The sequence below is a fragment of the Mustelus asterias genome, chromosome 6, assembly GCF_964213995.1.
Source record: "Mustelus asterias chromosome 6, sMusAst1.hap1.1, whole genome shotgun sequence".
Taxonomy (NCBI): Eukaryota; Metazoa; Chordata; class Chondrichthyes; order Carcharhiniformes; family Triakidae; genus Mustelus; species Mustelus asterias.
The window spans coordinates 21446172-21461547 of record NC_135806.1 but is presented as its reverse complement, the minus strand read 5'-3'; positions in this window follow the sequence as shown (position 1 = coordinate 21461547).

The following is a 15376-nucleotide window of genomic DNA, read 5'->3' as shown; positions in this document are numbered from 1 at the left end:
TTCGCTCCCTCCTGTGTACGGCAACCAATGCTACTCCCCACGAGAGGATGTTCTCATTCCCTCGGAAGTCGTCCTCGGGGATATCTTTACCAGCCTGGTTGACGTACCCAGGACCCATCCTTCTGCGGCGACATGTGAGGGCCCGCAAGTCCGACCCCTTGGTCGAACCGGTCCAACTCCTCCACGCCAACCCTCAGTATGCCTATGTGACACAGTCTCGATTCAAGACCTGGCGCCCGCAGGGGACGTAGCAACTCCTGTCGCTCCCATACCCCCTGTCACGAATCCCATATCACTTATTTCTTCCCCGGACGTGGCGCGGTCAGCACCGGGACCAGTGCATAACAGTTATACTCCCATGTACAGCTTGCCTGAGACTCGGAGATCGGCGCCACCACAGACGGTACCGGGATCCCCTGCACCACCGCTTCACCAGGGGCAACCGGCCCGTGAGTCCTCGAGGGGACAGCCGGACGCTGTTTTGGAGAGAACGCCACCGCAAGCACCTGCTCCGTTGTCCCAACCGGTGTTGAGGAGGTCACAGCGTCGGTGCGGTCCTCCAGACCGTCTGGACTTGTAGATTTTTGTATATATGTAGTCTGTTTTCGCACCCCGCCGGCCTTTGTTTTAAAAGGAGGGGTGAATGTGGTGAACCATCGTTGGTTACCACTGTGGGGTTATTCTAATGTTGCTGTTGGGTTAGGGTATTGACACTGTGGGGTTGTTATAATGTTGTTGTTGGGCTAGGGTGTTTACACTGTGGGATTAATATACCTGTGGTGGATGCTGTTATGGCACATCCCAGTCGGGCCCCGCCTCCTGGGAGAGGTATAAGACCCTCTGCTCAGGCGGGACCCCTCCAGTCTGGAATGGTGTACTCGTGTTTAAATAGTTCCATTGTTTGTCAATAAAAGCCTTCAATTGCTGAAGCCTTGTACCTCGTGCTTGATTGTCGCGCATCAGGAGGCCATTCAGCCCATAGAGTCTGCATCAACTCTCTCTGACAGAGTACCTTACCCAGGCCCTTTCCCCCACCCTAAGCCTGTAACCCCATACATTTACCCTGCTAACCCATCTAACCTACACACCATGGGACACTAAGTAGCAATTTTGCATGGCCAATCCACCTAACCTGCACATCTTTGAACTTTCGACAAGATCACAAAGAATTCGAGAAGGTGGGAATGACATTTGGGACACTGCGTAAATGTACAGATGAGTGGCATGCAAAGTAATTAATCTGCAGGGAAACCAGTTTAAAATGGGCCCGTTCAAGGATTTTGTAATAATTGCATTGAAGAGCAGGGCTCAGGCGTGCACATTACTTGACAAACAACATGGCATGAAATGGGTAATGGGGCCAGTAGAGTGAAACAACACCATTAAATGATCAAGACACTGACATATACTCCATAGAGAACCCAATTTTAAAACAATTGGTTGGAATTAAACCCATTGTTACCTGCCAAAATGAGCAAAATTGAAGTGGAAGGGTAAATAATTTGGATTAGAACAATTTAGGGCCTGGTAGCAAGAAAATCCGGTTAGGGGTATCCACAAGATGGGCACAGATGAATAGAGAACTGGAGAATATTTTAAGTCCATATATGATATTTTGAAATTGAGTGAGGCGATCTGAGAATGTCAAAGAGACAGGAACATCAGTCTAAGTTGACATCATCCAGAGATCGTATTCAAGTTACAATCTAGTATAGAATATAATGGAATTTAATTTTCTTGGTGCACAGATCCCCACTCAAGAGCTCGAGAAAACCAAGAAAGTGATCAATAATAATAATGAGACAAGGGGGATTTTACCCGACTACAACTTAAATCTTTTTGTACATGACTGAAGTTGAAATGACAATCCACATAGGAATCAATGAATGAAATTAATAACATAGCAAATGGTCAAATGTCATCTTTTAAAAATGATAGCAGGATTACTAAATGGTTTGAGTTACAGTGATGCTGGTAAAAGCAGTCTAGCACCTCCACTTCGAGGAGAAAACACAAATGTGATAAATTTGACACATAGCAATAGAGTTATTTTGTGGGGCACCAAATGCCTTGGTAATCTTTACCAGTGTTGTACAAACCTGTGTGTTTTAGCCTCTGCAGCAAATAAAGACACAGTCAACTTTAAACACTTAAACACAATTTCCTTTATTCAGTAGCTATTTAAACAACAGTAAATACTTGCAATGCGTAAACCAAATACTCACTATCTGTTACTTTACTTAACTTGAGGTTGATTTCCACTTGCACGTGAAACCTGACCAGGATTTTGCAGCATGGAATCAGTCTTTGTTCTCTTTTTCTTCCAGATGTGATCTCTTTTTTTGAGCTTGATCCCTGAGTTCTTCACATTGCCACAAGCTCTTTGTGCTTGCATAGTTAAAGCTCAAAAGCTTATTGGCAACCAGCTAGTGAATTGATCAGAAACCCCAATTGCATCATTCGATTAGGCCAATCAAATCGAACCAGGACAGAGGTAGTGGTCACTTCAGACTCCAAGTTTAGGCCGTTGAGTGCATATTGTTTACATTCCAATGCCCATATCAGGAACACTGGCTCCAAATCTGTAAGCAACTCCTTTCTGCTAAGGACAAGCTGTTACATCTAACACCTTGGGTGGGATTTTGTGGCCTCACTCATCCCAAATCCGTAAAATCCTGCAGCAGTTTCAGAACTCAGTAATGGATATTACTGGGGACAGCAAGAAGTCCCATTTGAGAAGTGATCCTGGACCAGGATCAATGGACCTTTCCATGCTCCGCCCCTTACACGCTCCGATTCCCGTGGCAGGTGGGCCAGGAGAATTCCGGGCCTTGTGTCCTTTGATAAGTTCCAGGCTAGTTTAGCCACAAAAAAATTCCAGCATGGTCAAAAAACAACTTTAACCAAAAATGAGGTTTGCTTGATTGAAGGTCTTTCAGCATATTAAAAGTTAAATCTCTGCAGGTCCTTCAACCACACCAGTATCAAGGTGGGGAAACTGACGTTCAATTATTAATTTTAATTTATTTAACACACATCTATGTCAACACTATGATTTTGTACTGAATTCTGGGACACACTCATCACATGACTTGGTCTTGGCATCATACTTAAGATTGACAAAGGAAAACAACATATGACCTTAAGGCAGTGATGTGAGATGTCAAGGCTGGACAAGTAGTGATGCAAAGTATAAACCTCCCTCGCAATTGAAATGATCAGTTCTGGTCTCTCAATTCAAAGTCCGTTGTGCAAAGAAAAACAAATTTTAAAACATTCAGGAAAATCTCAGCAGGTCTGACAGCATCTGTGGAGAGAGAATGGAGTCAACATTTCCAGTCTGAAGGGGCATCCAGACTTGAAACGTTGGCTCTATTCTCTCTCCTCAGATGCTGTCAGATCTGCTGTGTTTTTCCAGCATTTTTTGTTGTTTCAGATTCCAGCATCCGCAGTATTTTGCCTTGTGTTAAAACATTCAGCCTTGTGCACCAAATTAGTGCAATTTGACAAAGGGTCATCTGGACTTGAAATGTCAACTCCTTTCTCTCCTTACCGATGCTGCCAGGCCTGCTAAGATTTCCCAGCATTTTCTTTTTGAGTGCAATTTAACTTGTTCAGAAGAAGTCCTAGAAATATAGAAACATAGAAGATAGGAGCAAGAGGAGGCCATATGGCCCTTCGAGCCTGCTGCACCATTCATGACGATCATGGCTGATTGTCCAACTCAATAGCCTAATCCTGCTTTCTCCCAATAATCTTTGATCCCATTCACTCCAATGCTATATCTAACTGCCTCTTGAATACATTCAAAAGTCACTTTATTTCACATTTTATTTTGCAAGTTTAGAATTAAGTTCTCCTCTGTAACTCTCTGGTTCTTTTAAATTTTAATATCTATCAGTTGAATGCATTGGGCTTATGTTTATCAAACCAATCACATTCTAACAATTTTACTGTTCTAAAGGTAACTCGTTCCATGTAAAGAGCAACGAAAGAAGTAAAAGCAACCTTCAAACAGCCTGTACAAAACAGTCCCTGAAAGAGGTCTGATTTAATGTGAATTAAATGAGGTTTTGCAACAATGTGCTCAAGATATCAATCATGGGGATGTGACAGTATATTTCCTGAACAAATGAGCAAGGGAGATATCAAAACTTTCTTCTACCTTAGCAAGAAGTAACAGAAATAAATTTTAATGAGAGGGATGGTCCTACGCCTAATTAACATCTTAGAAGTCCTCAGGGGGAACTATGGGATCACCAAGTTTCAAAATAGGGGACGATGGGAAATGATATCAATTGGTGACCATCACCCTCGAGAAACAAGTTAGAAATCGATCATGCCCGTCTGGACCATCACAACTTGATCACACACTCCATCAGCCAATTCGGATTTAACCTTGCCTCATTTAGGCCAACTAGAATGCAATAACATTGTTGGTATTGAAGTCCATGATATTGCCTGCCATTCAGTGCGAAGATGAGGCAGGGGAGAGTAACTTTCAACTGCCAATTTGGCCTGTTTGGTTAAAGTCAAAGGCCAACAGTGGGGACTGAGGGGGTTAAAAATCATTGAATGCAGGAGAGTTCCCCTGTGAATTAAGTACAATGCAATTCCCTGGGAAGCTATTGTGAAGATGTTTCAGTGCATTTCCGGCACTTACAGCACAAACAAGCTGACCAAAGGACAGAGAATGAGAACTCTAACTACAAGCCGTAACAGCAGGTGTGGATGTTTGGATGCTGTAACCATGTGGGCATATCTCATTAGTAATTAATCATTATAATTAGACAAGCAGATGGAGGCTATAACTGGTTAACTATGTTCACCTGTCGTAAATGGAGTAATCAGACCTATTAGTTGTAATGGGATATCAATGACTGAAGCCTCCGGACCCATGAGTGTCTCCGCCCGCCAGGAGTGATTCACTCCAGTGGGGCTTACTACTGCTACCCATGAACGGGGAACCGGCAGCCCAAACCTGCTGGAGGGAACAGAGGCCATGAAGGCCGCCCAAGGAGGCTGGGGGTAAAGGGGGTTGTCCCCTAGGCAATAACAGTCTGGCACTGTCAGCTTGCTCCTTTGGCACTCCCCAAGGAGCAGACTGTCACTGCTCAAGGGCCACCTTGGCACTGCCCACTGGGCATCAGGCAATGCCAAGGCGGTGGGCCTGAGGGGGCAGTGCTTATTGGGGGAGTGAGTGATCGGTGGGGATGGGAGGACCTGCTGCCACTTTGCATAGCGATCGGTGGCAAAGGGGGTGCTTGGGGCTGGCCGTCCAGGTGAGGGGAGGGGGGTTTGGACTGCCGGATGGGGGACAGGGGGTCGGGGAGATCTGGGCTGGCAAAAGACAGTTGGGGGAGACATCAGGGCTGTTCCCGATAGGTCCGGGAGGCCAGCGATGGGAGGTTGTGGGGCTGGCCAGCAGTGCAGGGCTACTGCACATGTGCTGATCTCTGCTCTGACAGATTCGCGCATGTGCAGTGGCCCACTCAGTGTTGTGCTGCCGGCTCTCCAATGGGAATAGGTCCCACCACCTGATCTTCAATGTGAATCTTGCTAGTGCACTCTGCAGTGCTCAGTGTGGGAGATTCATTTTGAAAATCCCATCAAAACATTGGTGGGAGTTACTCCAGTTTTCATGCAAATTCAGCGCTTCGAATTTTTTTGGGGAGAATTGCCCCCCCTTGTTTTTAGAGTTACCCCTAGCCCTAGAATCTCCCACAGAGAAAACATCCCCTCTACATCCTACCTGTTAAGACCCCTTTGGATCTTATATGTTTCAGTCAAGTCGTCTCTTACTCTTTTAAATACCAGCCAATAGATGGCTAACCTGTCCAATTTCTCCTCAGAAGACAACCCACCCATTCCAGGTATTAGTCTAGTATTGCTTCTCTGAGCTGCTCCAAACACATTCCTCTCCTAGGAGAGAAACAGAATTAATGTTTCAACTCCTTTGACTTTTTGAAGAAGACTTGAAACGTTAACTCTGTTTCTCAACTAATAGGTGCTGGCAGACCTGCTGGGCTTTTACAAGCATCCTCGATCCTTGTTTCAGGTTCTAGCATCTGCAATATTTTGATTACCTTTGTATCCTTCCTTAAATCAGAGAACCAATATTGTACACTTGCTCCTGATGTGGTCTCACCAATGTCCTGCGTAATTGAAGCATAATCTCCCTCTTTTGTATTAAATTCCCCTTGCCATAAACAATAACATTCTATTAGCTTTCCTAATTACTTGCTGTATCTGCATGCCAACATTTTGCGATTCATGCATTAGGACACCCAGATCCCTCTACATGTTAGATTTCAACAATCTCTCACCATTTGGGGAATATACTTCTTTATTCCTCCTGCCAAAATGGACAATTTCACATTCTTCCACATTACCCTCCATTTTGATTTGATTTATTATTGTCGCATGTATAAGTATAATAGTGAAAAGTATTGTTTCTTGCACACTGGACAGACAAAGCATACCATACATAGTGAAGGAAGGGAGAGAGTGGAGAATGTAGTGTTACAGTCACAGCTAGGGTGTAGAGAAAGATCAACGTAATGAGAGGGAGGTCCATTCAAAAGTCTGATGGCAGCAGGGAAGAAGCTGTTTTTGAGTTGGTTGGTACTTGATCTCAGACTCTTGTATCTGTTTCCCGATGGGAGAAGGTGGAAGAGAGTATTTCTGGGAACGCTTGGGGACCTTGATTATGCTGGCTGCTTTTCCGAGACAGCGGAAAGTGTAAACAGTGTCAATGGGTGGGAAGCTGGATTGAGTGATGGACTGGGCTTCTTTTTTTCACGACCCTTTGTAGTTTATTGCAGTCTTGGACAGAGCAGGAGCCATACCAAGCTGTGATATAACCAGAAAGAATGCTTTCTATGGTGCATCTGTAGAAGTTGGTGAGAGCTGTAGCAGACATGCCAAATTTTCTTAGTCTCCTGAGAAAGTAGAGGTGTTGGTGGGCTTTCTTAACTACAGTATCCACATGGAGGGACCAGGACAGGTTGTTGGTGATCAGGGCACCTGAAAACTTGAATTTATTGGATCTGTATGAAACGACTAGCTACACCTGCACTCATTTATAAAAATTGCTGCCCTGATCAGATTATTCTGTGCCGTACATCAAGAACAGGCCTAAAGCCATTATATTCAGCCCTGAAAAGCACCCAGTTTACTTCAGGTTACTCTGAAAGGAAAAGGTATCTCAAGAATCTGATCAGCAGGTGAAGCTTGCTGTTTCTTGCTGCCACTATGCTCATCCTGTTAGTGGTGAATACCACTCATGTTGCTATTGCAATGTGTTATGAATTTAAGAGCATGTGTGATGCTAAGTATGGAGGCCATGCATTCTAAAGACCGGTGGATCATATCAAACAGCAGTGCTCCAACCGCTGTTCACAATGGAAGAGGTACAAACTTTTCCCACCAGCCTGTGCTTACAAAACTCAAACCACACGGCTGGATCCTTCAACCTCACTCAAGGCTGGGATTCTCTGGTCCTGCTGCAGTGAATGGAAATTTGGCTGAGCGCCATTTCTCTATTCTCACTGGCAACGGCAGCGGGGCTGTAAATGGCTGGAGAATCCCAGCCATAGTGTCCAACCTTACAAGTGATTCCACAATTGGACATTTGCCAAATAATCCTCAGCGTGCAAAAAAAAAACATGTTAACAACCATCTAGTTGGGCACATGTGGTGTTTTTGTGGGTGCTGGAGGCTACATATTTTCATAATTTAACATTAATATTGAAATGTTCTTTGAAGGCAGCACATGTACACACTGCACCAGTTTCAGCTAAATGAAATAGGAAGCAGTCACTAACTGGTTCATTCTTCTGAGCAATGCCTTGACCCATCAGAGATAAGCTGCCTGGTTTAAATTTTCAAACAATGCTTGGCAGTTAACTGTCAGTTACCATCAACTAGGGCATTCTTCATGGCAATACCTCCAGTCATCGGAATCCAATTACCAATCAATGACACTCTCTCCTCAAATAGTATAAATTGTTGTTCCCTTTACATGTTGAATTTGTCTAAAATTTTCCCAATGAGTTTAAGATGAAAAGCTTTGATAAAAGGTCTATTTTTTCAATAATATGACCAAATGATTCAATGTAAACTCCTAATAAAACTATTATATTATATAGTGGAGGAATAATTGCCACATTAGCATACATTACCTCATTCCCTTCAAGACATGTTTTGGTAGCTACCATGCTAGTATTGAGGCATTGTAAAACTTATTTTTTAAAACTGCATTTTGAAATATTCACCATATAATTACTGAATATTTTACCTTCATTGGCTACATAAAATTTAGGTGAGAAGAACTGCAAATAAACTGTCATATTTGACATCCTGGGAGCACTACCATTCAAAATATGTTGATAGTTCCATCTAGAATGGCTGCTGTTACTCTTTTGGCATAATTTGTCTGTACAAGTGGGTGACTTAATCAACTAAATATAACTCTGGTAGTGGGAGTAGATCTATAATCTTTCTCATAGCCATTTTCTATAAATCAAATAGTTCAAAGATTTATTCACAATTATGGAGCAGCTAGTCGATAAATTGCATAGGATAAAGAGGAAGCTTCTAAAAAGGTTGGCGATACTCGAAGTAGAAAAATTATCCTGTCCAGATGTGTTACTGAGGGAGGAAGGGTTCAATTCCAGAGATTCTGGCTGCAATGGTCATATCGTTAGATTTATTTTTGGTAAAGGAGAAGATTGAGGGTCAACCTAATGTAGAACTGCTAAGTTGGAAGAAATGTAACTTCACTTGAGTTGAGAGGGGATCGAGCCAGGGTAAAATGGAAACCAAGAATGACAAAAGAAAATCACCCATTGACCTATTCCAGTTTTTCAAGAAAAAAATGATTCAGGTACAGACTAGGTACATCCCAAAAAGGGGGAAACAGAGGAATCCAAATCAGAACTCATTGGATGACGAGGAAATTGGGGATGGATGCTTCATGTTAAATGAGAACCTGGCCAAGCGTAATAGTTGAGGGAAGATGAAGAGGCGAGTAAGACTGGAAGAGATGGAATGTGAAAATAGAATGTTAGTTAACATTAAAGGGAGGCCCAAAATCTTATACCAACAGGTACATAGTAAGTGGGTAGTTAAAGATGGAGCAGTTCCTTTTAGGGCTATATGCTTAGAGGCACAGTGCAAGGCTAGAATATTCAATCAGTTTATTAATGTAGCAAGCAGGCCCACATTAACACTGCAGTGAAGCCACTGAAAATCCTTAAGTCGCCACACTCAGGCACCTGTTTGGGTACACTGAGGGAGAATTTAGCATGGCCATTATGCCTAACCAGCATGTTTTTCAGACTGTGGGAGGAAATCCATGCAGACACGGGGAGAACGTGCAGACTACGCACAAAGTGACCCAAGCTAGGAATCGAACCTAGCTCTGAGGCAGCAATGCTAACCACTATGCCACCAAGAGGTTGCTGAAAATATCAGTATAAACAGAGATATAGAGATGATGAATTGAGTGCAAATTGATGGGCAGAATGTACATAAAAGGCTAGCTATGCTTAAAATGGATAAGTTGCCTAATTGAATGGTTTACATGCCAGGTTGCTAGATCTTGCCACAATCTTCTGATCTTCCCTAAATACAAGATAAGTGACTTGGGATCAGAGAGTGGCAAACGTGACAGTCTTTCTCAAAAAGGATGTAAGGGCATTTCCTAATGACTGCAGACCAGCCATTTTAACATCAATGGCAGGTAAGGTTTTAGTAATAATAATCAGGAGAAAAAAAATCAACAGGAACTTGGAGAGGCTTGAGCTTAAGTCAGCATGGATTTGTTCATGGCAGATTGTGCTTGACTAACCTAATTGATTTTTTAAAAAATTAAATAACACAGAAATTTGATGAAGTTAAGGCAAGGCATGTTGCCCATGTGGATTTTAAGAACAACTTTATTAAAGTAACACACACAATACAGGTTAACAAAATTGAAACTCATGGGGTGGGATTTCCAGCCTCAATCACCCCAAGGTCAGGAAATCCCACCTGAGGTCAATGGACCTTTTTATGGTCCATGCCTGCCTGCTATGATTCCATGAAAATTCCGCCCATGGATTCGGAAATCCCAGTCAGCCTCTATAAGGTTACCTTTAACAAGACTCTGAATGAACCTAATTGCCTGCCTGCATCTTGAGGGTGATTGGCCTACTCGGATCCTGTTCCTACCTCAACAAAATGTCTGGCCTGATAGTGGTGCCCCAAGATTGCCATGTTAGCTGGTATTTTGGGCTCCTCCTGCTCTGATTCTACATTTAGGGAATCAAAAATTAAGCCCAAAATGTTAAGTCAAGGAAATTATTCTAACCTTTATAAAACATGAGTGAGGCTGCAGATAGAATATTATGACCAATTCTGAATACCATACTTCGGGAAGGATGTTGTGACTCCCACATGTTGGAAACCCCAACCCAGGCAGGGCCATTTGAACTAAGTGCTGAGTTCAAAAGACCCCATTTTCACTGGAGTAAGGGCCTTATCTTGCAATATGGGAGTTACAAATCTTTAGAAAAATCATAAATGGCCTGATGGGGTGTAAAACGTCTGCAGACTGTCAAGCTGCAAATTTATTCAAATGACCAGCCCTTTAAAATTGAAAAAAAACTGCTTGTGCATGCATGCATGCATGTGAGAGTTGGAGAAATCTCAAGCTGTCAAGTTATTTAAATGGCCAGCCCTATAAAAATTAAAATGCCCACCTGCTTGTGTCTTGAAGCATTGAAAAATGTCTGGTTTAGTAGTTTCAATAGTTGCTTGTTGATGTAACCCCAATTGCTTTCATTACAAGTATGATTAATGATGGGCCGCTTTACAAAATCTAGCATTAACACAGTGGAGTGTGTGTGCGGAGTGTGGGGCAAGTTGTAACTTCACATTTTGATTGATAGCTCAGAGGTCTTTGACATAGGATTATGAATAAAAATGTTTGTTTTAATAATGGATTAAGTATTTGGTGGAATATTTAAAAATTCACTTCATCTCAGCATGGCTGTTGAGGTCTGCTCATAGTTGATACTAGGCAAGTCGGTGTGCAAGGGCAAATGGTGGCACGGGGCATGAATTGACATGAGTTGGTACAGCGGATAAAAGGGGCCATGGGGATGGTAGTGGGCATGGGTTGGCAATGAAGCTGAGAGACCATTGGGTTTGGGTAGGACATCAGTGGGCATGAGTTGGCATAAATGGGAATGAGGGGGTGTGACAGGTGAGGGACAGAGGTCAGAAATGTTTATGAAAACAACTGCAACAAAATCTCAGAACTGAGATGTGGCTTTTAAACAGCCTTCCTTGGCACTTGACAGCCCCTGTGGCCACCTCCAATCTGCAAGCGGGAGTGGTGGGCATGACTGCATCCCACATCTGCCAACCCTCAACCCCAGTCCCACTCCCACTCCCGAAGGAGGATCCCACAATTTGTTGCACTTGTTTTCCAGAGGCGAATGTGTCAAGTTGGGAAATTTCCCAGCTTGGCATATCTGCCTCATGAATGTAAAGCAAGGAAATTAGGTGGCAATTCAACGGGGAGACTGGCCTCACAGTTAGGTGGCTTCACCTATTGCCATATGTGTACTTCCAATGGTGGTCAATGAGCAGCAAACAAAAATCACAACATTCCTCAAGGTAGTATCCTAGGCCCAACCATCTTCAGCTGCTTCATCAATGACCTTCTTTCCATCATAAGGTTTGAAGTGGGAATTGATTCACTATTGATTCATGCAAAGACTAGATGTTGCGAAATAACAGGCTTTTATTAACAAGAACAGAAGCACTCCCAAACCGATAGCTAACCCGAACTGAGGCAAAAGGGGTGGCGAGCAGCCACCTTTATACCCCGAGGAGGGCAGAGCCCCGGATTGAAGCAGCAGGGGCGTGCCCAGGTATATCCCATATACAGACAGTATTACAGTGGTTCACCACAGGAATGTTCAGCATCATTCATGATCCTCAGATGTTGAAGCAGTCCATGCCCAAATGCAGAAAAAATGGACCATATCCAGGCTGGGGCTGACAAGTAACATTCATGCCCCACAAGTGCCAGGCAATGACAATCTCCAACGAGAGAGAATCCAACCATTGTACCTTGGCATTTAATGGGATTATCACCACTGAATGCTCTACTATCAACATCCTGGGGCTACCATTGACCAGAAACTAAACTGAACGAACCACATAAATACTGTGGCTACAAGAGTAGGTCAGAGATTAGAGATGGGATTTTATGTCCTCGCTTGTCCCAAAACCATAAAATCCCACGCTCGGTCAATTAACCTTCACATGCTTCACCCTTCATCACTCCAATTCCGATGGTGGGCAGGCCGGTAAAATTCCGGCCTCGGAGTCCTGCAGCGAGTAGCTGACCTGCTGATCCCCAAAAGCCTGTCCTCCATCTACAAGGCACAAGTTTGGAGTGTGGTAGAATAGTCTCCACTAGCCTGGATGAGTGTAGTTCCAACAGCATTCAAGAAGCTTGACACCATTCAGGACAAAACCACTTGATTGGTATCCCCTCCATCACTGATGAACAGTGGTAGTAATGTATGCCATCTGCAAGATGCACTGCAGGAACTCGCCATACTGCTTAGGCAGCACCTTCCAAATCCATGACTGCTACCATCTAGAAGGACAAGGGCAGCAGATACCTGAGAGCAGCACCACCGCCTGGAAGTTCTCCAAAATCACTCACCATCCTGACTTGGAAATATATTGCTGTTCCTTCACTGTCGCTGGTTCAAAATCCTGGAACTCCCTCCCTCGCAGTATTGTGGGTATTCCTACACTTCAGGGACTGCAGCAGTTAAAGAAGGTAACTCACCAACGGCTTCTCCAGGGTAACTAAGGATGGGCAATAAATGCTGGCCTAGCCAAAAATGCCCATATGCTGCAAATGGATATTTCAAAAAGGTGGCTTCTTTCTTTGCATCCAGAGTTATTGGTGCCAATTTTAACATCCCAACTTGTGCCTCATTTAAAATCAGCTGGTTCAGCTCAAATCTGGTCTCAATGACTCCATTACGTACAATTAACTTGCTAATCCATGGGGGAGCTGAGATATGTCTAAATTATATATTTGTGTAAATGGCAATGAATGTACCTCCTCCCACAAACTGCTGTACTATTGGCATGTCCAATATGCTGCAATTTTGATTTTGAACTAATGAGCAAACTGTAAACAGCTGCATTGAATATGTTCAGTCATTTTTTAAAAAACAACATATGCAGCAAGCACCACTCTGACTGCCTAATCAGTATTGTTCAGCCACTTAATTCCATCCAACTCCACTAGAAAGTTACAGGTTTCTTCTAACTGTAAAATTATACAGCAGGGAAGTTTCACGAAAACACAAACACTTTCAGTAACTCGAGGCCTCGGCTATGCTTTGAAGTGAGGGAGGTGTTGCCATTGCACTCTGGATCATTAAGCTGAGGTCCTTCTGAAGGTTTGTTACCTACTTGAAAATCAACTTCTTGGAAGCAACAGCAGCCCGCCAAAATCTTACTCCCGTTTACGCCAGCGAGATCACCCTGTCGTAGCGAGGGTTGTGTTCAACAGGAAACTCCATTGACAACCATGGGACCATAAAATCTCACCACCAGCGAACACGCGCCACTCCCTGCTGCCATGAAACATGCTGCAGAGAGGGAGAAATATCCCACCCAACATGTTTTGAATTTCATTAAAATTGTCAATTTCCTTCGCTTGGTACGTGGACCAAGAGTTTCTACTTTGGGTGCAATGGTTTTGAAACCCTTTTTTGCGTAAAATATATTCCTTGATGTATTTCAGTGGTATTCTGGTGCCATTTTATTAAAACAGCTGAATATGACTTTATCACAAATATCTTTGTCATGAATGCCTAATTCACCACCTGTGAGTACCTTGATTTTAAATAACTGAAAATGACTTACACTGATGTACTGTAACTTCGAAAATGAAAGTATATAATACATTTAGAAGCTTTTCAAATTGTTTCTTTCAAAGGACATTTTGGTGTCCTTCAGACAAAAAAAACAATTTTAAGAAGCTCCTCACAGCCTACAAAATGGGGTAATCAGTGACATATTCTTGGTGATTAATTGGGTCTGGGGGATTAGGGTCAGCTGGTGTAACTTTCTTTTCAAATAGTGCGAAAGATCTTGGAAACTCCAGTGGTTTGCTTTGTAATTTATGCTTGAGATTCTTCAAACCTTTGCACAAAATTGGCCAATTTCAGGCGACTTGCATTGAAACAAAATATTGCAACCTGACAGAAGCCTCCTGCTCACCAATTTTACATTACAATTTCATCGCTGACTTTTACATGACTTTATACAACTTCTTAACCTATTATAACATTTCATTTCTTTCAAGAATTTTGGTTTGGCATCTCTTTTCTTATTAACTCTTCACAGTCTCTGGTTTACCTGGGTATTCCAGTGAATATTTACTAATTTCCACTTAATTTGTTTTGATATCTAGTTTTTCAATTATCTCCTCTTGACATTAACCCCAAATTTTCAGGTATATTGAAGGGACCTCTTCTGCTTCTCATTTTATGAATATAATTTGACACATATGTCTTGCACAGAACAGCTGCCATGAATTCATTTTTCTTGGACATGTACACCCACTCTGTGCCAACTGGTAAGTTTTAACGGGCAAGATCCTCAAACACAGAATTTTTAAAATCTTGCTTTTGATGTACGTGAGATTTAATGAATCTTCTTTGATCGGTGCCATTGAAACAGTTGTACTGAAATGGGAACTAATTTTGATCCATGGCCCATTAACACACTACCACTGCATCTTCATGCCTGTAGAGCTGGATGTATATCCTAATGCTTTGCTCTTTTATCAAAGTTGTCAACTGTACATTTTTTTTTCAGCAGATTGTAAGCAGTTTGGCACTAACGTTAGGACCTGAATTTTACAGGCCACCCACAGGTGGGAAAGTCGCCTGGTGAACCTGTAAATTAGAATACTTTGGCAGTGTGCCCTACTCATGCCCCAGTCCACAATCACCAAAGTAAGACTAGTGGTGGGTGGGTTACCTACCCATGGCACATTTGAGGCCCTAAGTTGGGCCATTAATGGCCCAATTAAGAGCCTCATCTCACTGTGCCTCTGATTTAACAAGTGCTGGCACTCAACATATATAGCCTGGTAGGTTTAATCCTGCAGAATGATTAAAGGGGACTGTGCCTCTTGCTGGCACCCAGTGCCAATGGGAGGTCCATCCCCACAGTTTGGCCTCCCCACAACCACCCTCCCACATCCATATCCTGCCATACATACATCCCCCCTCACCATGGCCTGTCAACTCGGATCCAGTGAGAGGCCAGATATAACCGA